Raw genomic sequence first — 24747 nt, forward strand, 5'->3', positions numbered from 1 at the left:
ATTTCGGTTTAGGCTAATTAGCGAGCATTCGCTCGTTCGTTCGTTTTAACCAACGTGTTCTTTAAACTGTTCGTCGTTTTTGTTTTTCTCGGATTAAATCCGCGATTTTTCTGATCGTGATTTCTGATCCGATTTTCGTTTTATTATAACTTCTCGCTCGTTTATCGGAATCAGGCGATTCAAGCGCCTGGAGTTTCATCTCGAAACCCTCTTTCTGTTTAACCAACTCAAACAAGTTTTTGCCACTATAAGAATTGCCATAGATCCAGAATAGTAATCGAAGCCTATTTCTTTTGCCGTTTGTCTTTCGTTGCTTCGTTCGTTTTGATTCTTTTTGCCAACCGGAGTTCTTAAGTTGAACTTTCTGGTTAAATCTCTTATTTGAGTTTTACCTGTGCATTAGTTGAGTACTTATTGTATGCTTGTTTGTTTGCGATAGAGTACCCGAAGTGCGCCGCTTGTTACTTCGAATCACTAGGTTTCCCGGATCACCAGCAAGGCAAGTAACACTTTGATCATACCTTCTACTACCCAGTTTTATTGCATTAGATCAATCCCCACACATTGCATGATTAGGATCTAATTAAATTGTGGGTTTGGGAAGTAGTTGAGGTAGTACCTATTACCTGTTTATTTTCAAACCTTTGGGAGTTACTTCTATGTTTGCTTATTATTGCTATGCTATGCTAGTAGACGTGGATTGGGTGAGTGATATCCATGACAGATGTGAGATATTTAATCAATGGTTTATCTAAGGTGGCAACTTAAATACATATCTGGGTGGATTGAGGTACCAGGGTATTCCAGGATTGCGTGTTTTCTTTTGGACCGCCACCCAGGCTCAAAGGGATCATGAGATTTTTCATGCTTGAAACTTCCGTGTGCAGCCACAAGCTATTATGGGCTCTAGCATAGTTGACTAAGTCATGCAAACTCTTACAGTGGTAGACTAGCAGATGTAGGGGATGTAGGTGGTACGGTCTACCCATCGTAAGGTGCTAGCGCTTCTGAAAGACTATGTCTCGGTCATCCGTTTCTCAAACACCATGTAGTGCGAGAATCCCAACGGAGGAGATCGAGTCTTGCAGGGAAAAGTGCGCAAACCTTTGCAGAGTGTATAAACTAATCATGATTAGCCGTGTCCCCGGTTATGGACATCTTGAGTATCTAGTACCTGGATTATCATGTGAATCTCAACATGTTACTATAAAATTTAATTTGATGGGTTTGTTTAATGATGTTACTTAATTGGGATTGAGGATGTTGTCAACCATTCTCAATGTTCAACAACCACCATAATAGTTAAATAAAATTTATTCCTTTGCAGTAGGGAAAAATTGGCTTTTCGCAAAACTGTAACCATAGAGCTTTTCACCAGCCAAATATGCATATAGTATAGCTGTTTCATTCCATTACTCTCTATGTGTTACATTGCCAGCATATTCCATGTGCTGACCCGTTTTCGGGCTGCAACGTTAATGTTGCAGATTTTTCAGACGACGATTAAGGAGTTTTAGGTCGTTGTTCTATACTCAGTGATGCCATTGGAGTTGATGGACTCACTTATCTTCCAAGTCTTCCGCGATTATCGTTATTAGATGGCCTTAAGCCATATTTATTGTAATAAGATCTCTTTTGAGACAGTCGATGTAATAAGTGTCTGATTGCTACTCTGTTATAAATCCTTCAAGTACCGTGTGGTGCCAGCATTACTGATCCAGGGATGACACCGGAGCACAGAGATTGGACCGTTTGAGGTCTGGTCGCTACAAGATGGTATCAGAGCACACGCTGACTGTAGGACACGACCACTAAGCTAAAGATCTAGATCACTACTCACTCTCTTCTCTTCTGACCTCTCATCTTTTTACTCTCTAGGATGGCGGATGCAAGGAACAAGTTCACGCAACCGGATGAAGATACACCCTTTGGACGTCACTTGAAGGAAGTCACTAGATACCTGAACATAGGAGTACCAAGCTTCACCGGAACCTACAACGCCACTTTACCTGAAGAAGAGCGCTGGATGATTCAAGTTCAAGTTCCAGGAAGGACGTTCATGCCAGTCACTGAGCCCATAGAGTTTTCCTTTGATGCACCAACTTGGAGTCTAGGAAAGAGCATGGCAGCTCGCATCGCCATAGGACGCATTGGAGAAGCCTACCGCAATGATCTCAAGGATACTATCTACCAGATTTGTGGGCGCCAAGATGAGCACTGGGAGATGATCATCACCGGAAAGGATAGATCAATTGCAGCTTTTATCCAGGAGTTAAACCAGCACATTCGACGCCATGAGAACCAGATGTGCACCGACATGATAGACCTGAAGAAGGCAAGGACCAGAATCAAGGAACTGGAGGAAGAACTCAAGGCTACACATGAAGATTATGAAGAGGAAATCGAAGTATTAGTGGGGAAGAATGACGATCTGATCAAGAAGATTGGAATATTTATGGGAGGCCCTACGCCAGTAGAAAAAGACGAAGAACCCAAGGAGATTCGCCTGGAAGACTACATCATCATTGATGAGACCGACTCGGATCCAGATGATATCGATGATGACTATGTTGATGAAGTCGGAGCAGATATCATGGAGTCTGCAACCAAAGAATATTTCTAGTAGACCACCTCATCAGTAGTAGTAGTCCACCATGTAAATATAGTAGTCCGAGCACTTTTGCGATAGTTAGATCGATTGTATGCCCTTGTTTGATTGAATGGAGTGAATTGTTTGCTTTTGCCTCATGTGCATATGGGTAGTGTTTTCTCTTTAGACCCCCTCTATTCTTAAATCTCATCTTTTCTAAATCCTTATATGCCTCCGAGACGTGACCCCGGATTTACCTTTCCACCGGAGCTCACCCAGTTGATCCAGCAGCAGAACACGTTGATGCAGTTGCTAGTCCAGAATCAGAATCAGGGGAACAACAACAACAACCCACCACCACCACCACCTGTTGATCACTTAGCCCGTTTTCTTAGGCTGAATCTGCCGGTGTTTTCCAGTAGCACCGAGCTGATAGTAGCAAATGATTGGCTCTGCAAGACAGCTAGAGAGTTGACCACAGCAGGATGCACGGATGCGGAGAAGGTGAGGTTTGCCGCACATCAGCTTGAAGGACCCGCAGCATCATGGTGGGAGAATTTCACATCCACTTTTCCTGTCCACACTATTACATGGGACCAGTTTCAGCAGGCGTTTCGAACTGTCCATGTTTCAGCAGGAGCTATGGCCATGAAGAAGCAAGAGTTTCGCAACTTGCGCCAAGGAGGAAGGACAGTTGGCCAGTATGTGGAGGACTTTAGTAAGCTAGCACGTTATGCCCCAGATGACGTTGCTACGGATGCAGCTAAGCAGGAGAAGTTTCTGGAAGGACTGAATGATGAGTTGAGCATGCAGTTGATGGTAGAAACCTTCAACAACTACCAGGAGTTGATAGATCGTGCTCTTATGATTGAAGGGAAGCAACAACAAATGGAAAATCGCAAGAGGAAGCATGCACAAGGAAAGTACAATTCAGGAGCTCACCAGAAGCCACGATTTACCCCTAGACCGGGAGGACATTTTTAGCATACCCATGGAGGAGGAAGCTCGCACAATCACAATGGCCCCAGGAATGGTAATGGGAATGGAGGAAGAAACGGCCAGAACCGTACCAACCCATCAACCCCAGCCAAGAAAGACCTGAGCCAAGTCACTTGCTTTAAATGCCAGAAGAACGGACATTATGCCAATGAATGCCCTGAATCACAGAATGGAAATGGCAATGGAAGCTCTGGGAAGAAGCTGAACCCTTTCAACAGGGGACAGGTGAACCACATTAATGTGGAGGAGGTTGAAGAGCAGCCGGATGCAGTAATCGGTAAGTTTTTGGTTAAGTCATTTACTGCACTCGTTCTTTTCGATACTGGTGCATCGTATTCATACATATCAAGGGGATTTGTGGATAAGTATAAACTGCCAACCCAAGCCCTTAGGTCACCCATGTTAGTAACCTCGCCTGGAGCAGAATATATGGCTAGTCTATGGTGTGATCGGTTACCATTAAGGATTGGTAACTATGTTTTCCCTCAGACCTAATAGTATTGGAATCCCAAGGATTGGATGTGATATTAGGCATGGATTGGTTATCAAAGTATGAAGGGAATATTGAATGTGCTAGTAAGTCAACTTTGCTTACCACCCCAGAAGGGAGAAGGATCAAGTATGTATCCCGACATGTGCCAAAGAGGACTCAAGTAAATTGCTTAACAGGAGTTATGCAGGAGGAAGTACCAGTAGTGAAGGATTTCCCCGAAGTATTTCTAGAAGAGTTGCTAGGCATGCCACCGGATAGAGATATTAAATTTTTGATTGAGCTTTTGCCAGGCACAGGGCCAATATCAAAGAGACCATATAGGATGCCTGCAAAGGATTTGGTGGAAATTAAGAAGAAATTAAGGAGTTACTGGATAAAGGATATATTCACCCAAGTTCTTCACCTTGGGGATCGCCAGTACTTCTAGTGGAGAAGAAGGATGGATCGTTAAGGATGGTTGTCGATTATCGAGGATTGAATGAAGTAACCATCAAGAACAAGTACCCACTATCGATGATAAAAGATCTGTTTGATCGATAGCAAGGAGCTAAGGTATTTTCCAAGATCGATCTGCGATCAGGATACCACCAGTTGAAGATTCGGGAACAGGATATACCCAAGACGGATTTTACCACCAGGTATGGGCTGAACGAGTATACCGTTATGTCATTTGGTCTGACTAATGCACCTGCATAGTTTATGAACATGATGAACAAAGTGTTTATGGAGTTCTTGGATAAGTTCGTCGTAGTGTTCATTGATGATATCCTGGTTTACTCAAAGAATGAAGAGGAGCATAAGGAACATTTGCGTTTGGTTCTTGGAAAGCTCAGAGAACATCAACTATATGCCAAGTTTAGCAAATGTGAGTTTTGGTTGAAGGAAGTTGGATTTCTCGGACACGTTATATCCGGAGAAGGTATAGCAGTAGACCCCACTAAAGTTGATACCGTGACCAAGTGGGAAGCACCAACCACCGTGGGAGAGATCCGGAGTTTTCTTGGACTCGCAGGATACTACCGAAGGTTTATTGAGAATTTCTCAAAGATTGCGAAGCCTATGACGGAGTTGTTGAAGAAGGATACCAAGTTCATATGGACAGAGGAATGTGAGGCTAGTTTTCAGGAGTTGAAGAAACGTTTGGTTACTTCACCAGTGTTGATTTTGCCAGACCAGACCAAGGATTATGAGGTGTATTGCGATGCTTCACGTCAAGGACTTGGAGCAGTACTTATGCAGGAAGGGAGAGTTGTTTCATATGCCTCACGACAACTTAAGCCTCATGAGTTGAATTATGCTATGCATGATTTGGAGTTAGCAGCCGTAGTGCATGCACTGAAGACTTGGAGACATTTTCTGATTGGAAGCCATTGCGAGGTGTATACGGATCATAAGAGTTTGAAGTATACTTTCATACAGAAGGAGTTGAATCTCAGACAAAGGAGATGGTTGGAGCTCATCAAGGATTATGATATGAAATTGCATTATCACCCCGGAAAGGCTAATGTAGTAGCTGACGCATTAAGCCGTAAGATCCATGTCAACACCCTAATGACGGGAGAATTACCAAGGGAGTTTGCCGAAAATCTTCGAGAGTTATGTTTAGAAATAGTCCCGAGAGGCTATGTAGCAGCATTGGAGATTCAGTCTACATTGATGGATAAAATCAGAGAAGCCCAAAGGACTGACAAGGAGATTGCTTCTATTAAGGAGAAAATTAGCAAAGGAAAAGCTAAGGGATTTCGTGAGGATGAGCACGATACCTTATGGTTTGAAGACCGTGTTTATGTGCCAAATGATCCGGAGCTTAGGAAGCTAATTCTGCAAGAGGCCCATGACTCACCATACTCGATTCACCCAGGAAATACCAAGATGTATTTGGATTTGAAGGATATTTTCTGGTGGACCGGAATGAAGAAGGATATTGCGGAGTACGTAGCAGTTTGTGATGTATGTCAGAGAGTGAAGGGAGATCATCAGAAGCCAGCAGGATTGCTACAACCATTGCCGATATCCGAATGGAAGTGGGATAAGCTAGGCATGGATTTTATTACAGGATTGCCCAGAACACATTCAGGCTATGACTCGATATGGGTTGTAGTCGATCGTTTGACAAAGGTAGCTCATTTCATTCCAGTGAAGACTACCTATACCAGTGCAAAGTTGGCAAAGATATACATGACCAGGATCGTATGTCTGCATGGAGTTCCAAGGAGCATTGTATCAGATAGAGGAACCCAGTTTACTTCAAAGTTCTAGAATCAGTTGCATGAGACTTTGGGAACCAGACTAGAGTTTAGCACAGCTTTCCACCCGCAGACAGATGGACAGACTGAGAGAGTCAACCAGATCTTGGAGGATATGCTAAGAGCTTGTGCGCTAGATTACAGATCTAGTTGGGATGCGAATTTGCCATATGCAGAGTTCTCTTACAACAACAGCTATCAATCCAGTTTGAAGATGGCCCCTTTCAAAGCCTTGTACGGAAGGAGGTGCAGGACCCCATTGTCCTGGGATAAAGTTGGAGATCGCTAGTTGTTTGGACCGGATCTGATAAAGGAATCTGAACAGAAAGTGAAATTAATTCGCGACAGGCTAAAGGTAGCTCAATCCAGGCAGGAGAGTTATGCAGGTTCTAAATGCAAGGAGACAGTTTACAAAGTCGGAGACCGAGTTTATCTTTGAGTATCACCACTTCAAGGAGTTAAGCGCTTTGGAGTTAAGGGAAAACTAGCGCCACATTTTGTAGGCCCATACAAAGTGTTGGAACGTATGGGAGAAGTAGCCTACAAGTTGGAATTACCTGAAGGACTGTCAGGAGTTCACGACGTATTTCATGTATCCCAGTTGAAGAAGTGCCACGCGTAGATGGCTGACATACCGCTGAGAGATACGGTACCACTGGAAGCAATTCAGTTGGCCAGTGATTTGACCTATGAGGAGAAACCAGTTAAGATTCTAGAGTATGCCAGTCGAGTCACCCGCAACAACGTTATCAAGTTTTGCAAGGTTCAGTGGAGCCACCACACGGAGGATGAAGCCACCTGGGAACGAGAGGAAGATTTGCTGAAGGACCACCCTCACCTATTTTCTAGCCAACCCGAATCTCGAGGGCGAGATTCATCTTAAGGGGGGGTAGGTTTGTAACATGCCAAATTTTCAATTTGGAATGTTATACACTAGATCATCATTGCATATCATATTTATTGCATTTTGGTTGATCCTAGAAATTTTTCGCAACTCAAGGACCCTCGGAGAGAGTTGGGGATTTCGTTATTTTCATATTTGAGTTGTCTCAAATTTTGAAAATAGGATCATTTGATTTTATTTATTTTATCTTCAATAATCTCCATTTGCAAAAATATGAGAGAGGGAATAAAATGACTTTCCCAAAATAAAGAAATATTGAGGATTTAATAAAAAATCAAATAAGATTTTATTTGGTTTTATTTGCTATTTTATTTGAATTTAGGAAAAATGCGCGTTTTCCAAAATTGCATTTAGGCCCCAAATAAATGTTCATCCTGTGCGGCTTGATTTTAGAAGCCGGGAAAATTTATTTCGGGATATTTGGAGTCTGTTTAGTATTTCTTTTATTTGTTTTTCTGCGTGTTATTATTTAGAAAAAACACGAACCGACTCCGTGCCGTACCCGAGCGGGACTCCACCCGGGGCAGCCCTTATAAGGCGCCCGCTCGAGCCGGCCAGCCCACCAGCGCCCCAGCCCGCCTTGAGCCCCGCGCCGCGCCCTAACCCTAGGCCGCCGCCGCTGGTGTCGCGCGCCGCCCTGTGTCGCCCCGCCGCCTCGCCGCCGCCCCGCGCCGCCAGCGCCGCTGCCTCGCCGCCGCCGCCCCGCCACCTCGCCACCCCGCCGTCCCGCGCCGCCTCGCTAGAGCCGCCTCGCCGCCCGCCGGACCCGCCGCTGAGGTAGCCGCCGTCGTCGGCGGTTTTCTTTAGAAAACCGCCCGGTTTTTTTAAAGCCGCGGTTTATTTTTTTAGATTTGTTTTTTTATTAGATCGGTTTTATTTTGGTTTAGGCTAATTAGCGAGCGTTCGCTCGTTCGTTCGTTTTAACGAACGTGTTCGTCGTTTAGATCGAGTTAACGAACGTTCGTTCGTTAAACTATTCGTCGTTTTTCTTTTTCTCGGATTAAATCCGTGATTTTTCTGATCGTGATTTCTGATTCGATTTTCGTTTTAGTATAACTTCTCGCTCGTTTATCGGAATCAGGCGATTCAAGCGCCTGGATTTTCATCTCGAAACCCTCTCTCCATTTAACCAACTCAAACAAGTTTTTGCCATTGTAAAAATTGCCCTGGATCCAGAATAGTAATCGAAGCCTGTTTCTTTTGCTGTTTGTCTTTCGTTGCTTCGTTCGTTTTGATTCTTTTTGCCAACCGAAGTTCTTAAGTTGAACTTTCTGGTTAGATCTCTTATTTGAGGTTTACCTGTGCATTAGTTGAGTACTTATTGTATGCTTGTTTGTTTGCGATAGAGTACCCGGAGTGCGCCGCTTGTTACTTCGAATCACTAGGTTTCCCGGATCATCAGCAACACAAGTAACACTTTGATCATACCTTCTACTACCTAGTTTTATTGCATTAGATCAATCCCCACACATTGCATGATTAGGATCTAATTAAATTGTGGGTTTGGGAAGTAGTTGAGGTAGTACCTATTACCTGTTTATTTTCAAACCTTTGGGAGTTACTTCTACGTTTGCTTATTATTGCTATGCTATGCTAGTAGACGTGGATTGGGTGAGTGATATCCATGACAGATGTGAGATATTTAAATCAATGGTCTATCTAAGGTGGCAACTTAAATACACATCTGGGTGGATTGAGGTACCAGGGTATTCCAGGATTGCGTGTTTTCTTTTGGACCGCCACCCAGGCTCAAAGGGATCATGAGATTTTTCATGCTTGAAACTTCCGTGTGTAGCCACAAGCTATTATGGGCTCTAGCATAGTTGACTAAGTCGTGCGAACTCTTATAGTGGTAGACTAGCAGATGTAGGGGATGTAGGTGGTACGGTCTACCCATCGTAAGGTGCTAGCGCTTCTGAAAGACTATGTCTCGGTCATCCATTTCTCAAACACCATGTAGTGCGAGAATCCCAATGGAGGAGATCGAGTCTTGTGGGGAAAAGTGCGCAAACCTCTGCAGAGTGTATAAACTAATCATGATTAGCCGTGTCCCTGGTTATGGACATCTTGAGTATCTAGCACCTGGATTATCATGTGAATCTCAACATGTTACTATAAAATTTAATTTGATGGGTTTGTTTAATGATGTTACTTAATTGGGATTGAGGATGCTGTCAACCATTCTCAATGTTCAACAACCACCATAGTAGTTAAATAAAATTTATTCCTTTGCAGTAGGGAAAAATTGGCTTTTCGCAAAACTGTAACCATAGAGCTTTCCACCAGCCAAATATGCATATAGTATAGCTGTTTCATTCCATTACTCTCTATGTGTTACATTGCCAGCATATTCCATGTGCTGACCCGTTTTCGGGCTGCAACGTTAATGTTGCAGATTTTTCAAACGACGATTAAGGAGTTTTAGGTCGTGGTTCTATACTCAGTGATGCTGTTGGAGTTGATGGACTCACTTATCTTCCAAGCCTTCCGCTGTTATCGTTATTAGATGGCCTTAAGCCATATTTATTGTAATAAGATCTCTTTTGAGACAGTCGATGTAATAAGTGTCTGATTGCTACTCTGTTATACATCCTTCAAATACTGTGTGGTGTCAGTATTACTGATCCAGGGATGACACCGGAGCATAGAGATTGGACCATTTGAGGTCTGGTCGCTACATGCAGATAAGGTTCAGGATAGTGACACATCCTGTCTTGGTTTAGTGTTGGAGTTACTGGCCACTACCGCTTGTACAAGCTATTCAAACTCACTGTCTGAATTAGTTCGGTTTGTTGAGTCTCAACTACAAGCTGAAAGGCATCGATCAGCTGTGCTGCGACAAGAAGCGAAAGGACTGCGGAAGTCCCTGGAGCATTCAGATGCATACTTTCTGTTGCAACAGCAAGCGTTGGAGGATTTTAGCGCCAAACAGGACAAATCTAATCTGCTTGCTCAGCTTATTGCCAGCATGGTGGATACCCAGGATAACGTTTCTTGAGCTCTTCTGAAGTTGTTTCAGTTATGCTCTTGTTTTGCTGCCACGTTTATTTGCACTGGTGGCCAATTTTGACGGCCAGTGTATATGATATGCTGCTTTGTTCCCTATATTTGCACTGGTGGCGAACTTTGATGCCCAGTGGATGTAATATGTGTAATAGTCGTGATAGCCTAGCGTTAGTTGCTTGCTTATTTATTTCCTTGTTGTCTTGTTTATTTGTTTGCTTGTAGTCATTGTAGTTCTTTTTCCGCGGTTAACTAGTGGCTGCAATAACCTATTTTTTAAAACTAGGCCACAATAACCATGGGCTAATATTTACTGTAGTGACACTGGGCCTCGTACGGGCCGTAGAAATAGTGGGCCTTTTACGGGCCGTAGAAATAGTAGGCCTTCTACAGGCTGTAGAAACAATGGGCCTTCTACGGGCCGTATCATCAATGGGCCTTATACGGGCAGTATGATCGATTGGCCAAACATGGGCCAATAACAGGCTGCATTATGGCCGTAAACGGTCTAGAGTTGGAATCGTCCGTTCATGGGCCGACCGTAACGGGCCATAGTTAATAGGCCGTATTTGATGACGCTATGAAAACGGCCCAACGTATTAACGGACCACAAACGGGCCGACTGTAACCATGGGCTGAATTTGGCCCACAAGCAGAAAATGACAGTAACGGACCGTAAGTAAACGAATGCTGGAAATGAGCCCAAGAATAAATGGGCTCTGAGAAGGCCGAAAGATAACATGGGCTGGAAACGGCCCAACGAAATAACGGGCCGTTAATGGGTATAAAGTGATACACTGTTCATTACGGGCCCGTTTCACCACGGGCCGTTAATGGGTGTAAAGTGATACACCGTTCATTAAAGGCCAATTTCTCCACGTGCCGTTAATAGGCCAAGAGTTACATAGGGCCTTGTCGGTGTCAAAACCGGCGGATCTCGGGTAGGGGGTCCCGAACTGTGCGTCTAGGCCGGATGGTAACAAGAGACTGGGGACACTTTGTTTTACCCAGGTTCGGGCCCTCTCGATGGAGGTAAAACCCTACTCCTGCTTGATTAATATTGATGATATGGGTAGTACAAGAGTAGATCTACCACGAGATCAAGGAGGCTAAACCCTAGAAGCTAGCCTATGGTATGATTGTTGTGTATGGAGTTGATTGCCTACGGACTACAACCCTCCGGTTTATATAGACACCGGATAGGGTTAGGGTTACACAGAGTCGGTTACAATGGTAGGAGATCTTGAATATCCGCACCGCCAAGCTTGCCTTCCACGCCAAGGAAAGTCCCATCCGGACAAGGGACGAAGTCTTCAATCTTGTATCTTCATAGTCCAGGAGTCCGGCCGAAGGTATAGTCCGTCTACCCGAACACCCCCTAATCCAGGACTCCCTCAGTAGCCCTGAACCAGGCTTCAATGACGACGAGTCTGGCGCACAAATTGGCTTTGGCATTCCAAGGCAGGTTCCTCCTCCAAGTCCTTCATAGAAGATTGTAAACACTAAGAGTAGTGTCCGTCTCTGTAAAATAAGTTTCCACATATTGCCATAGAGAGAATAATAACACAAATCGAATCTGCTGACGTATTCTGTAGTGCGCTATTACACTACAGCCAAGTCCTTTACTCGAATCGTTTTTGCTTTTCCACCTCAGCATGTTTTGCGAGGCGGTTTCCTTGGCACGTCCTGTTAAAGCAGAGACCGTGTCCTCTTTACTTACGGGATTCTCATCAATACGGACGTGGGTAACCCAATCGTGCCTGTTAGCATGTTTTCTCGATTAAAGGCGAGTCCTAAATGGTTACGGGGAGGGCTCCTGGTATTCGACCTCTTATAAAGAGACCAAGGCCTTACCCCTTTCTCAATCTCAAAACGAGTTCGCCCGTCGCCTCGAGTTCCATCACCCTAGGCTTCAGATTCCAGGCGCTTCGGACTTTCGACAATGTCCGATTCCGACCTTCAAGGCCGATGGATGCCTTCCTCCGTCATGGAGGAGGACGTGCTAAAGTTGAGAGAGGCTAAGTTCTTGACCGCCGAAATTCCGCATAGGTTGCCTGCTCAAGGGCAGGCTATTCGCAGTCCCCAGCCCGGTGAGAGCATAGTGTTCATGTCTCACTTCCTTCGGGGGTTAGGCTTCCCGATGGATCCCTTCGTGAGGGGGCTGCTGTTTTACTGTGGGCTGGAATTTCATGACTTAGCTCCGGAGTCCATCCTCCACATTTCCTCATTCATCATTGTGTGCGAAGCGTTCCTTCGCGTTACTCCTCACTTCGGTTTATGGCTCAAGACTTTTGGAGTGGAGCCGAAGATGATCGAGGGACGGCACGCAGAGTGCGGAAGTGTTATCATCAGTAAGAATGCCGATGCTCCATGGCCCGAGGGCTCCTTTCAAGAGGAGCTCGGCTTGTGGCAATGAGAGTGGTTCTATATCACCGCTCCCAGGAGTGCCAAGTGGGTGGCGCCTCCTGCCTTTCGCTCGGGTCCCCCACCACAGCTAGCGTCATGGGTCAACAAAGGATTAGATCGGGGTTTTCCCAGAGACGTGCCCCTGTTACAGGGCCGAATTAAGGATCTCTTGGAAGGAGACCTCAGTTTGGTCAAGGTGACGCAGGTTATGCTGATTCACCGAATATTGCCCGGCAAACGTCGCCCCCTTCGCCTGTGGGAGTTTAATCTAGAGGGACCGCGAGCTCTCCAGAATTTTATGGGCGCAACGCCCACGGAGATGTATAGAATGTTCTTCGGATCACAAGAGATGTGTCCGGATTCAACCGAGGACGCAGGCCTAAGCTGCCATAGCCCGGATACTCAAGTAAGCAACCCTGTGCCCGGACCTTCTATCCGTATAATTGTCATAAACTTGCCCCTAAAAGAGCCATCCTTTTAAACAGGAGTGGATAGCGAAGGCGAAGCTGATCAGGTGTCTGGCTCCCCTTCCTGAAACCAGGTCGGATCCTGTGCTAGTCAGGATGCTGGAGATAATACCTTTGGAGGGGGAGGACAAGGAAGCTATGGCCTCCCCGAAGGAGGCTTCTCCGAAGGGAGGAACCGACGATTCCTCTCCTAAGGGGAAGAAGAGAGCCGCCTCTGACGACCCGGAAACCATGGCCTCGAAACGGGGGAGAAAATCCTCGTCAGAGGGTCCGGTGCTGGGGAGTTCCTCGGCCAGACTACGCCCTCAAGGGGATCAGCCCTCCAGCGAGCTGTAAGTGGAGAAAAGATTTTCCTTTTGAGGGATGAGAGAAATCCTTGATTTATATCTGAGAAGATTAACCGAAATTTTACCTTGTAGCTCGGACCTCAGCCCCTCGCAGCAGAGCTCGTCTTCGGGGGATCTTCTTCCGGAGATGATGGAGAGCGGGACGCCTCCCCCTGCCCTACCGCCCAGCGAGGCGGGCGACCCTGAGGTGTCGTCACGGAGGGTTTCTCCGAATCCGGCAGGGGCGGAAGGTGGTTGTGCGGCCCCCCGAAGTTCTCCGCGTCCGGCCTTCGAAAGAGGCCATAGGACAAGTCCGGCACCGTCTGGTGCTCGGCCGGAGGAGCTAAAGATTCTGCTGGGGTGAGCTTCTATCTGAGAGGAGCACTGTGCATTAATGGGCATGGTGATTGAAAGGATTTCATCCGCAGAAAGCGGATTGCATGAGGCCGTCGAAAGTTTACTGACAGGTTTTGAGGTACGTTAGATAATGTACACTTTTGTCAATTGCGCATAAGTAAGATGCGCCCTGTGTAGATAGTAGCCCCTGAGACTCTGCGCGCTGTCAAGAAATGACGGCACGCAGAGGATCATAATCCCAGGTCTAAGATGTCGCCTTTGAATGCAGGTGGCGAGGTGTCCGGAATCAAGCCGAACTGATGATGTTGCCGAACTAAAGCGGCAACTGGACGTGGCAGATGCCGACATCGCGCTTGTCAACAAGCGGCTTGATGAGTCTCAAGGTATGTAATTCTTTGGGCGGCATCAGGTAAGAGGAGCTTCATGCCAGTGTCTTACAATGTGTGTGCTTGACGCAGATGGTACGGCCGCCGTGGAAAATCTTAGGGCAAAACTTGCCTGAGCGAAGGAGCAAGCCAGAAAAAGCGATGCGGCTGCCAAGAAGGCCCTTGAAGAGCTGAGAGCCAAACAGGCTGCTCACTGCTGAAGCAGAGAAGAGATGGCCGAGATGGCCGAGAAGTTAAAGAGCGCTGCAGACCGTTGCCAACTTCTTGAGAAAGAAGATCGGGCGAGACAGACGGACTTAGAGAAGGTCGTTGCCGATGCCAAGGACGCTCGCTCTGCGATGAGAGCTGCGAAAGAGGAGCTGCGTCAAGCCGAACAGATTGCGGCTGGAAAGCCCTTTATGCTGCGGAGGAAGGTTTGTGATCCGAAGTTTGCTCCGTTGGACCGGATGTGGAGTGTGGAGGACACCTATCTGGATTTGGCAGCAAGTGTTGCTGATGCGACCGAACACTTTCGAGATCTGGAAGACCGCAAAGTGGAAAAGATTTTCTGGTCACAGTTCCATAATCCAGAGCGTCCACTGTCAGTGGGCGATAGCCTGGCTCAATGGGCCTAGCTGAATAGATTGTCCGGACTCGCCATGAAGTACGTCATGGCTCATCTGTGGCCTGGGAGATCGGAGCCGAAGAGTTATTTCAGCTTGGTGCAACAATTCCTTGACGCGGTGCCGTGTATTAATGCAATGAAGAGGTCAGCATGCATAGAGGGCGCAAGGATGGCTCTTGCCCGTGTTAAGACATACTGGGCAGAAATGGAGACCACCGTTGTTGCGTCCCGAGATTCGGACAAAAGCCGAGTACCTTCCGAGCACTATTTTCTGGAAGTCCTTGAAGGCGCTCGTGTAATAGAGACGTAGTGCTCGAAAGATGCTATGTTATGATAGCATATGCAATTGAAAAGTAGTATTTTGATAAACTGTAGTGGCCTTTTTTATACTTGTGCCTTCAAGTATTGTGAACACCTTCTATGCGGCCGTTTTAAGATATATATATATATATACAGAATCTGAAAGATGGCAGTCGTTGGCTTCAGCCCCCGCGCACATAGTGCGGGGGTGCTCGCAGAAGACGCATTTTCACACTTAACCCAACGTCTTGGTCCTAAAAAGGAGGTGATAGCGCAGTGGGCCAGGCAACCGGACTATAATGCTTTAATACTTTCACTTAGCCTTAGGAGTTTGGCAATGAGACTCTTTAGGTAGCTCCTTTGTGGCAACTGCACTCGTCCGAATTCGGGGCGCATATGTGCCTGACCGGGAAGCGGTCCTTCGTTAAAGCGGAGGAATCCGATAGATTCCTATAGGTCATCGAGTGGCTGACCAGTCTCACGCTACATCATGACAGTCAGTTTTCGGCTTTCTCTACTGAGGTGCTCGCCCTGGCCGAACCGGGGGCACAATCGCAGTAGTTCTCCTGGTGCTACCTTAGCCGATAGAGCGAAACGTAAGGTAGCCGAACTCAGGAGCCGGGCAACCCAACATTTGACCAAAGACATGATTCGGAGCTGATGCATATAATGCCAAAACTCGCGACGCCGAACACTCCCTAAGGTGTTCGGTCTTTATGAGTGTGGGCGAAACAACACTCTTTATTAAAAAAGCCCCTAGTGTCCAGGTACGTGCAAATTTTTTGACGTGGCCACATGCCAAGACGCCAGCCTCCTCCTTGGTTATAACAGAAAGAAAAAAACCAGGGGATGTGTAGCAACGAGAGACAGTAAAAAAGGTTTACGCAGGGTCTTAATCTAAAAATAATCGTTTAGGATGGGTCCCTACTGCACGTCTGCGCCTGTGTCTCCGTTGTGCCGTATCCTGGACGGGCGTCGCACTACGTTCATCTGTAAAAGAGACGAACTGAATTTAAAACGGGTCGCGCCGGAAAAGCTTAAAATAAGCAAAGTATAAAGTAAGATATATGAGATTGAGTTTTATTGTCTCTTATTGTATATACGTGGAGCCCCTAGTGCGGGGGTATATGGCTTCTAGACCTGCATCAATGATGATTTTGCACCGAACTCGTATATCCATGTTCGTGGTCTTGAATGGCCTATTTCGAAGTTTATTGGTCGGTGAGGCCATTTTGTTGTGGGGCTGTTAAAGCGGCCGCACAGTCCTCCGCTTGGGGAGGCGCACTTTAGTGCTTCCCCTTCAAAGAGATGATGCCTCGTGGACCGGGCATCTTGAGCGTAAGCGATGCATAATGCGGTATTGCGTTAAAGCGAGCGAAAGCTTCGCGTCCCAGTAGTGCTTGATAGCGACTTGAGAACGGGACAATATGGAAGGTCAGCTTTTTGCGGTGGAGGTTATCGGCAGAGCCGAATGTGACTGTGAGCCGGAGAAAACCCGTACAATGGGTGTCCGGACCAGGTATTACCCCTTGAAAGGAGGTTTTGCTGCGGCGGATTCTTGCTGGATTTATCCTCATGTGTTGGATTGTATCCTGATATATCAGGTTTAGTCCACTGCCGCCATCCATAAGGACTTTTGAAAACTTGAGTCTGCCAATTATTGGATCGAGTATCAAGACAGTCCAGCCTACATTCTTGATATTTCTAGAATAATCTAGCTGATCGAAGATGATCGGTTTTGACAACCAGTGGCAGGACCCTTTGGGCCGTGTGGTACGTACCTTTACGGGCGCCGCATGTTTTGTTATGTGAAGTGAGTTCACTGTTTTTACTTCTTGTGGGAAGTTCTTTTGTTTCCTGGTGCTCTGCTTTTGGGGTTCGTCCTCGTCTTCGCTTGGTGTGTCGAGCCCCTTGTGTTCGGCATTGAGTCTGCCGGATTGTTTCAAAACCCAACAGTCCCTGTGGGTATGGTTAGCAGGCTTCCGGGGAGTACTATGTATCTGACATATCCTGTCCAGGATTTTATTTAGGTTGGATGGATCGTCAATGTTATCCTGGGGGCAATTTTTCCTAATTTTGTCGTGAGCCTTTGAATCCGGCATTAACTGCCGTGCTCTTCGGATTTTTGTCCTTAGTCCAGCGAAGGTCCTTGTTGCGTCACGGTTTTTCGTTTCCATCCCTAGTTTCGGATGTACTTGAGTTGCTGGGGCTGCACCTTGCCAACCAGCTGTCCTCCCCTGCACAAAAGCGGGTCATGAGGCTTGTTAGTGCGGCCATTGTTCTTGGATTTTCTTGGCCGAGGTGTCTGGCGAGCCATTCGTCTCGGACATTATGCCTGAAAGCTGCTAAGGCTTCGGCGTCCGGACAGTCGACTATCTGATTCTTTTTAGTGAGGAATATTTTCCAGAACTGCCGAGCTGATTCTCTGGGTTGTTGAGTTATGTGACTAAGATCATCTGCATCCGGGGGACGGACATAGGTCCCTTGAAAGTTTGCTCGGAAAGCATCCTCGAGCTCTTCCCAGCTTCCAATTGTGTTTTCTGGAAGGCTTTTAAGCCAATGCCGAGTTGGCCCTTTAAGCTTAAGGGGTAGATATTTTATGGCGTGGAGATCATCTCCTCTAGCCATGTGTATGTGGAGGATATAATCCTCGATCCAGACTCCAGGGTCTGTTGTTCCATCATATGCCTCTATGTTTACGGGTTTGAATCCCTCTGGGAATTCATAGTCCAGGACCTCATCGGTGAAACATAGTGGGTGTGCGGCGCCCCTGTATCTGGGTGTGCCGGATTCTGATGATGGCTTCATAGTGTTGCTTACGAGAGCTTGCTTTCTTGGCCCGTAAATGGACCTGACTGGGCCATGATGTGAATCCTTAAGAGGGTCGCATGCCGATTTAGGTGCGGTGCCGCTTGCCGCTTTATGGGTTCGTCTATCCGACCGTGTGGCTTTTTCATTTTTTGAATGCGAGGGCTCTAGGGCCTCTTCGTCGAATTCAGGCAGTAGCTTTCTTTTCGGATAGCTTTTAGTGCGGCGACTGTCGCCGTACTTATCTGCGGTATTGATTACTTTACTCCATCTGATCCGAAGTGCATCTTCCGCTGTTTTTAGCTTCTGCTTCTGCTTCTTTAGGCTTCGTGCAGTTGCAACGAGCCTCTCGTGGAGATTCTTCTGCTCCGTAGGTTTATCCGGCGTGAGGTCACCGTTTTCGCCGGAGGAGGGATGTTCGGTTTCTCTATCCTGTTTCCTTGTTCGAACGGTTGCTCTAAGGCCTGCTCGTCGTCCACCGGCTCGTCCTGCTCTATGGCTAGGTTTTTGTCGAGGCGGAGCTTGGGTCGGCGTTTATGCCGACGCTTTGATTGCTTTTCGGGGGGTCGATCTCTCATCCCATCCCCTTTTTCCTCGTTGGCGCTTCCTTTAGGGGTGTCCACCATGAACACATCGTGAGATGAGGTGGCTGTCCAATGCCCTATGGGCGTTGGTTCGTCGGTATCTCCTGCATCGTCATCCATGCTGTCGATGTCTCCGGAGTCGAAGTTGAGCACGTCGTTTAAATTGTCGACAGTGGCTACCAAGTGGGTGGTGGGGGGGCTTTGAATTTCTTCGTCGTCCATATCTCAACCTTGCTGACCGTAGTCCGGCCAGGGCTCTCCTGATAAAGAGAGAGACTTTAGAGAATTTAGGATGTCGTCGAAGGGCGAGTGCTGAAAGATGTCCGCGGCGGTGAACTCCATGATCGGCGCCCGATCGGATTCGATCGGCAGGGGCGCGGGGGGCTCGGAGCTCAGAGAGGAATCTGGATCCTCGGAGTCACGGGCCATGCGGAGTGCGGGGCTGGAGTTCGGCTCAATCGCCTCTGAGATCACAGCCCCTGAGGCAGCGTCTAACCCCTGATCCTCGATCGGTGCAGTAGGCTCCGAATCAATGGTCGAAAGTGACACGTGTGCGGCCTCCAAGGCGCTGTTCGGTGGCAGAGCTATATCATGCCCATCGAGATAGTGCGGCGCGCTTGGCTGTGGCTCGAATCCGTCGAAGATCAAGTCCCCGCGGATGTCAGCCGTGTAGTTTAGGCTTCCAAACCTGACCTGATGGCCAGGGGCGTAGCTTTCGATCTACTCGAGGTGGCCAAGCAAATTGGCCCGCAGTGCGAAGACGCCGAAGACGAAGATCTGTCCGGGGAGAAAAGTCTCACCCTGGACCGCATCGTTGTTGATGATCGAAGGAGCCATTGGGCCTAAAGGCGACGACATAGAGGAACTCTCAATGAAAGCACCAATGTCGGTGTCAAAACCGGCGGATCTCGGGTAGGGGGTCCCGAACTGTGCGTCTAGGCCGGATGGTAACAGGAGACTGGGGACACTTTGTTTTACCCAGGTTCGGGCCCTCTCGATGGAGGTAAAATCCTACTCCTGCTTGATTAATATTGATGATATGGGTAGTACAAGAGTAGATCTACCACGAGATCAAGGAGGCTAAACCCTAGAAGCTAGCCTATGGTATGATTGTTGTGTATGGAGTTGATTGCCTATGGACTACAACCCTCCAGTTTATATAGACACCGGATAGGGTTAGGGTTACACAAAGTCGGTTACAATGGTAGGAGATCTTGAATATCCGCATCACCAAGCTTGCCTTCCACGCCAAGGAAAGTCTCATGCGGACACGGGACGAAGTCTTCAATCTTGTATCTTCATAGTCCAGGAGTCCGGCCGAAGGTATAGTCCGGCTACCCGAACACCCCCTAATCCAGGACTCCCTCAGGCCTCATATGGGCCGAAAGACGTCATGGGCCATACATGGGCCAGAAGTGAAAACAGGCTGAAATCATATTGGATGGCATAGATGACGCTACTGGGCCTAATTCGGATAGGGCGTAATGGGCCTTGGGTTAGCGGGCTGTAAATGGGCTATATGCGAACATGCCGTTAACAGGCTTTCCATGGGCCGACCCGCCAGGTTTTGACCAAGTCAAACGGGCTGGCCTTTTCACAGGAATGGGCCTCTATTGGGCCGTGCCATGTGTCGACGTATCATAGGCGCCTATCTGACCAACTGACAAGCTGACACGTGTTTCGTCCGGCCAATAAGAATTTTACACGTGGAAATTTCCCATTGGTCGGGGCTGTTAATGGGTTATCGGATCCAAAACCCGACCCGATAGCTTAACGGCGTTCCGTTACGGTGGATGCCACGTGTCGGTCACCCTTGACAAAAGCACTTCTGTGACGCGCGATTTATCGTCATGGAAGTGGACACTTCCGTGATGATAATTTTGGTAATGTCATGGAACACTTCTACGACAGCACAGATATGACTATCTTGGTTCTGTCATAAATTTGTCATGGATGTACATGCATGACAAAAAAGGCGACCTACTGTGACAAACATGTATCATCACGGAAGTGTATTTTTTTGTAGTGTAGGTGGAGGGGGATCCCCTAGGATTTCAACAGGCAAATTGTGTTTCAGAATAGGTTCCTGTTTAAATAATACTTCATCTATTTCCCTTCTTTCATTCATAAACATATCATTCTCATGGTCTAGCAAGTATTGTTCTAAAGGATCACTAGGAGGTACGACAATAGAAGCAAGACCAATAATTTCATCCTTACTAGGCAATTCTTCTTCACGGTGTTGTTTACTAAATTTAGAGAAATTAAATTCATGAGTCATATCATCCAAGCCAATAGTAACAACATTCTTTTCGCAGTCTGATACATCTCCAACGTATCTATAATTTTCGATTGCTCCATGCTATATTATCTACTGTTTTAGACATTATTGGGCTTTATTTTCCACTTTTATATTATTTTTGGGACTAACCTATTAACCGGAAGCCCAGCCCAGAATTGTTGTTTTTTTGCCTGTTTTAGGGTTTCGAAGAAAAAGAATATCAAACGGAGTCCAAATGGAATGAAACCTTCGGAAACGTCATTTTCTCATTAGATAAGATCCAGGAGACTTGGACCCTCCATCAAGGAAGGCACGAGGTGGTCACGAGGGTAGGGGGCGCGCCCCTTGCCTCGTGGGCCCCTCGAAGCTCCACTGACGTACTTCTTCCTCCTATATATATCCATGTACCCCCAAACGACCGGGGACGGAGCCAAAAACCTAATTCCACCGCCGCAACTTTCTGTATCCATGAGATCCCATCTTGGGGCCTGTTCCGGAGCTCCGCCGGAGGGGGCATTGATCACGGAGGGCTTCTACATCATCATCCAAGCCCCTCCGATGAAGTGTGAATAGTTTACTCAGACCTACGGGTCCATAGCTAGTAGCTAGATGGCTTCTTCTCTCTTTTTGGATCTCAATACAATGTTCTCCCCCTCTCTTGTGGAGATCTATTCGATGTAATCTTCTTTTTGCAGTGTGTTTGTTGAGACCGATGAATTGTGGGTTTATGATCAAGTCTATCTATGAATAATATTTGAATCTTCTCTGAATTCTTTTATGTAGTTGGTTATCTTTGCAAGTCTCTTCGAATTATTAGTTTGGTTTGGCCTACTAGATTGGTTGTTCTTGCCATGGGAGAAGTGTTTAGCTTTGGGTTCAATCATGCGGTGTCCTTTCCCAGTGACAGAAGGGGCAGCAAGGCACGTATTGTATTGTTGCCATCGAGGATAACAAGATGTTTTTTTATCATATTGCATGAAATTATCCCTCTACATCATGTCATCTTGCTTAAGGCGTTACTCTGTTTTTAACTTAATAATCTAGATGCATGCTGGATAGCGGGCGATGAGTGGAGTAATAGTAGTAGATGCAGAATCGTTTCAGTCTACTTGTCTCGGACGTGATGCCTATATACATGATCATACCTAGATATTCTCATAACTATGCTCAATTCTGTCAATTGGTCAACAGTAATTTGTTCACCCACCATAGAATACTTATGCTCTTGAGAGAAGCCACTAGTGAAAGCTATGGCCCCCGAGTCTCTTTCTCATCATATCAATCTCCATCACTTTATTATTGCTTTGCTTTTACTTTATTTACTTTGTATCTCTATACCAAAAATACCAAAAATATTATTTATCATCTCTATCAGATCTCACTTTCGTAAGTGACCGTGAAGGGATTGACAACCCCTAAGCGCGTTGGTTGTGTTGAGCTATTGTTTTTGTGTACATACGAGGGACTCAAGCGTAGCCTCCTACTGGATTGATACCTTGGTTCTCAAAAACTGAGGGAAATACTTATGCTACTTTGCTGCATCATCCCTTCCTCTTCGGGGAAATCCAATGCAGTGCTCAAGAGGTAGCAAGAAGAATTTCTGGCACTGTTGCCGGGGAGTCTACGCAGAAGTCAACATACTAAGTACCCATCACAATCCCTATCTCCCACATTACATTATTTGCCATTTTCCTCTCATTTTCCTCTCCCCCCAATTCACCCCTGCCGTTTTATCCGCCCTCTCTCTCTCTCTATCCTCCCTCTCTTTCTCCGTTTGCCTTTTTGCCCGTTTACTTTTTGTTTGCTCGTGTGTTAGTTTGCTTGTTTGTCGCGATGGCTCAAGATAATACTAAATTGTGTGACTTCACAAATACCAATAATAATTATTTCCTTAGCACTCCAATTGCTCCTCTTACCGATGCTGAATCTTGTGAAATTAATACTGCTTTGTTGAATCTTGTCATGAAAGATCCATTCTCCGGCCTTCCTAGTGAAGATGCCGCTACCCATCTTAATAGCTTCGTTGATTTGTGTGACATGCAAAAGAAGAAAGATGTCGATAATGATATTTTTAAATTGAAGCTATTTCCTTTTTCTCTTAGAGATCGTGCTAAAGCTTGGTTTTCGTCTTTGCCTAAAAATAGTATTGATTCATGGAACAAGTGCAAAGATGCTTTTATCTCTAAATATTTTCCTCCTGCTAAGATCATCTCTCTTAGAAACGATATTATGAATTTTAAACAACTTGATCATGAACATGTTGCACAAGCTTGGGAGAGAATGAAATTAATGATATGTAATTGCCCTACTCATGGTTTAAATTTGTGGATGATTGTTCAGAATTTTTATGCCGGATTGAATTTTGCTTCTAGAAATCTTTTAGATTTGGCCGCGGGAGGTACTTTTATGGAAATCACTTTAGGAGAAGCTACTAAACTCCTAGATAATATTATGGTTAATTATTCTCAATGGCATACTGAAAGATCTACTAAAAAGGTGCATGCAATAGAAGAAATTAATGTTTTGAGTGGAAAGATGGATGAACTTATGAAATTATTTGCTAATAAGAGTGTTTCTTCTGATCCTAATGATGTGCCCTTGTCTACTTTGATTGAGAATAATAATGAATCTATGGATATGAATTTTGTTGGTAGGAACAATTTTGGTAACAACGCGTATAGAGGAAATTTCAATCCTAGGCCTTATCCTAGTAATCCCTCTAATAATTATGGTAATTCCTACAACAATTCTTATGGAAATTATAATAAGATGCCATCTAATTTTGAATCTAATATTAAATAATTTATTTCTTCACAAAAGAATTTTAATGCTATGATTGAAGAAAAATTGCTTAAGATTGATGATTTGGCTAGGAACGTTGATAGAATTGCTCTTGATGTTGATTCTTTGAAACTTAGATCTATTCCACCTAAGCATGATATCAATGAGTCTCTCAAAGCCATGAGAATTTCCATTGACGAGTGCAAAGAAAGAACCGCTAGGATGCGTGCTAAGAAAGATGCCTTTATAAAAGCGTGTTCTTCTAGTTCCTATGAAAATAATGATGAAGATCTAAAAGTTATTGATGGGTCTCCTATTAAATATTTGTTTTGCAATATGAATCTTGATAATGATGGGACTTAATATGATCCACCTTTACCTAGAAGGCGTTCTAAGAATTCGGAATTTGTTGATCTTGATGCTAAATTTGATAAAAATGGGATTGAAGAAATTAAAACCCTAGATGTTGATAAACCCACTGTTATGGATTTCAAGGAATTTAATTATGAAAATTGCTCTTTAATTGATTGTATTTCCTTGTTGCAATCCGTGCTAAAATCTTCTCATGCTTATAGTCAAAATAAAGCGTTTACTAAACATATTGGTGATGCCTTGATGCAATCTTATGAAGAAAAACTTGAATTGGAAGTTTCTATCCCTAGAAAACTTTATGATGAGTTGGAACCAACTATTAAGATTAATATTAAAAATTATGAGTTTTATGCTTTGTGTGATTTGGGTGCTAGTGTCTCTACTTTTCCCAAAACTTTGTGTGATTTACTAGATTTCCGTGATTTTGATGATTGCTCTCTAAGCTTGCATCTTGCGGATTCCACTATTAAGAAACCTATGGGAAGCATTAATGATGTTCTTATTTTTGAAAATAGGAATTATGTGCCCGTAGATTTTATCATTCTTGATATAGATTACAATCCTTCTTGCCCTATTATTCTTGGTAGACCTTTCCTTAGAACGGTTGGTGCAATTATTGATATGAAGGAAGGGAATATTAGTTTTCAATTTCCATTAAAAAAGGGCATGGAACACTTTCCTAGAAAGAAAATAAAATTACCATATGAATCTATCATGAGAGACACTTATGGATTGCCTACCAAAGATGGCAATACCTAGATCTATTCTTGCTTGTTATGCCTAGCTAGGGGCGTTAAATGATAGCGTTTGTTGGGAGGCAACCCAATTTTATTTTTATTC

Source organism: Triticum dicoccoides, chromosome 3A, assembly GCF_002162155.2.
Source record: "Triticum dicoccoides isolate Atlit2015 ecotype Zavitan chromosome 3A, WEW_v2.0, whole genome shotgun sequence".
NCBI classification, from domain to species: domain Eukaryota; kingdom Viridiplantae; phylum Streptophyta; class Magnoliopsida; order Poales; family Poaceae; genus Triticum; species Triticum dicoccoides.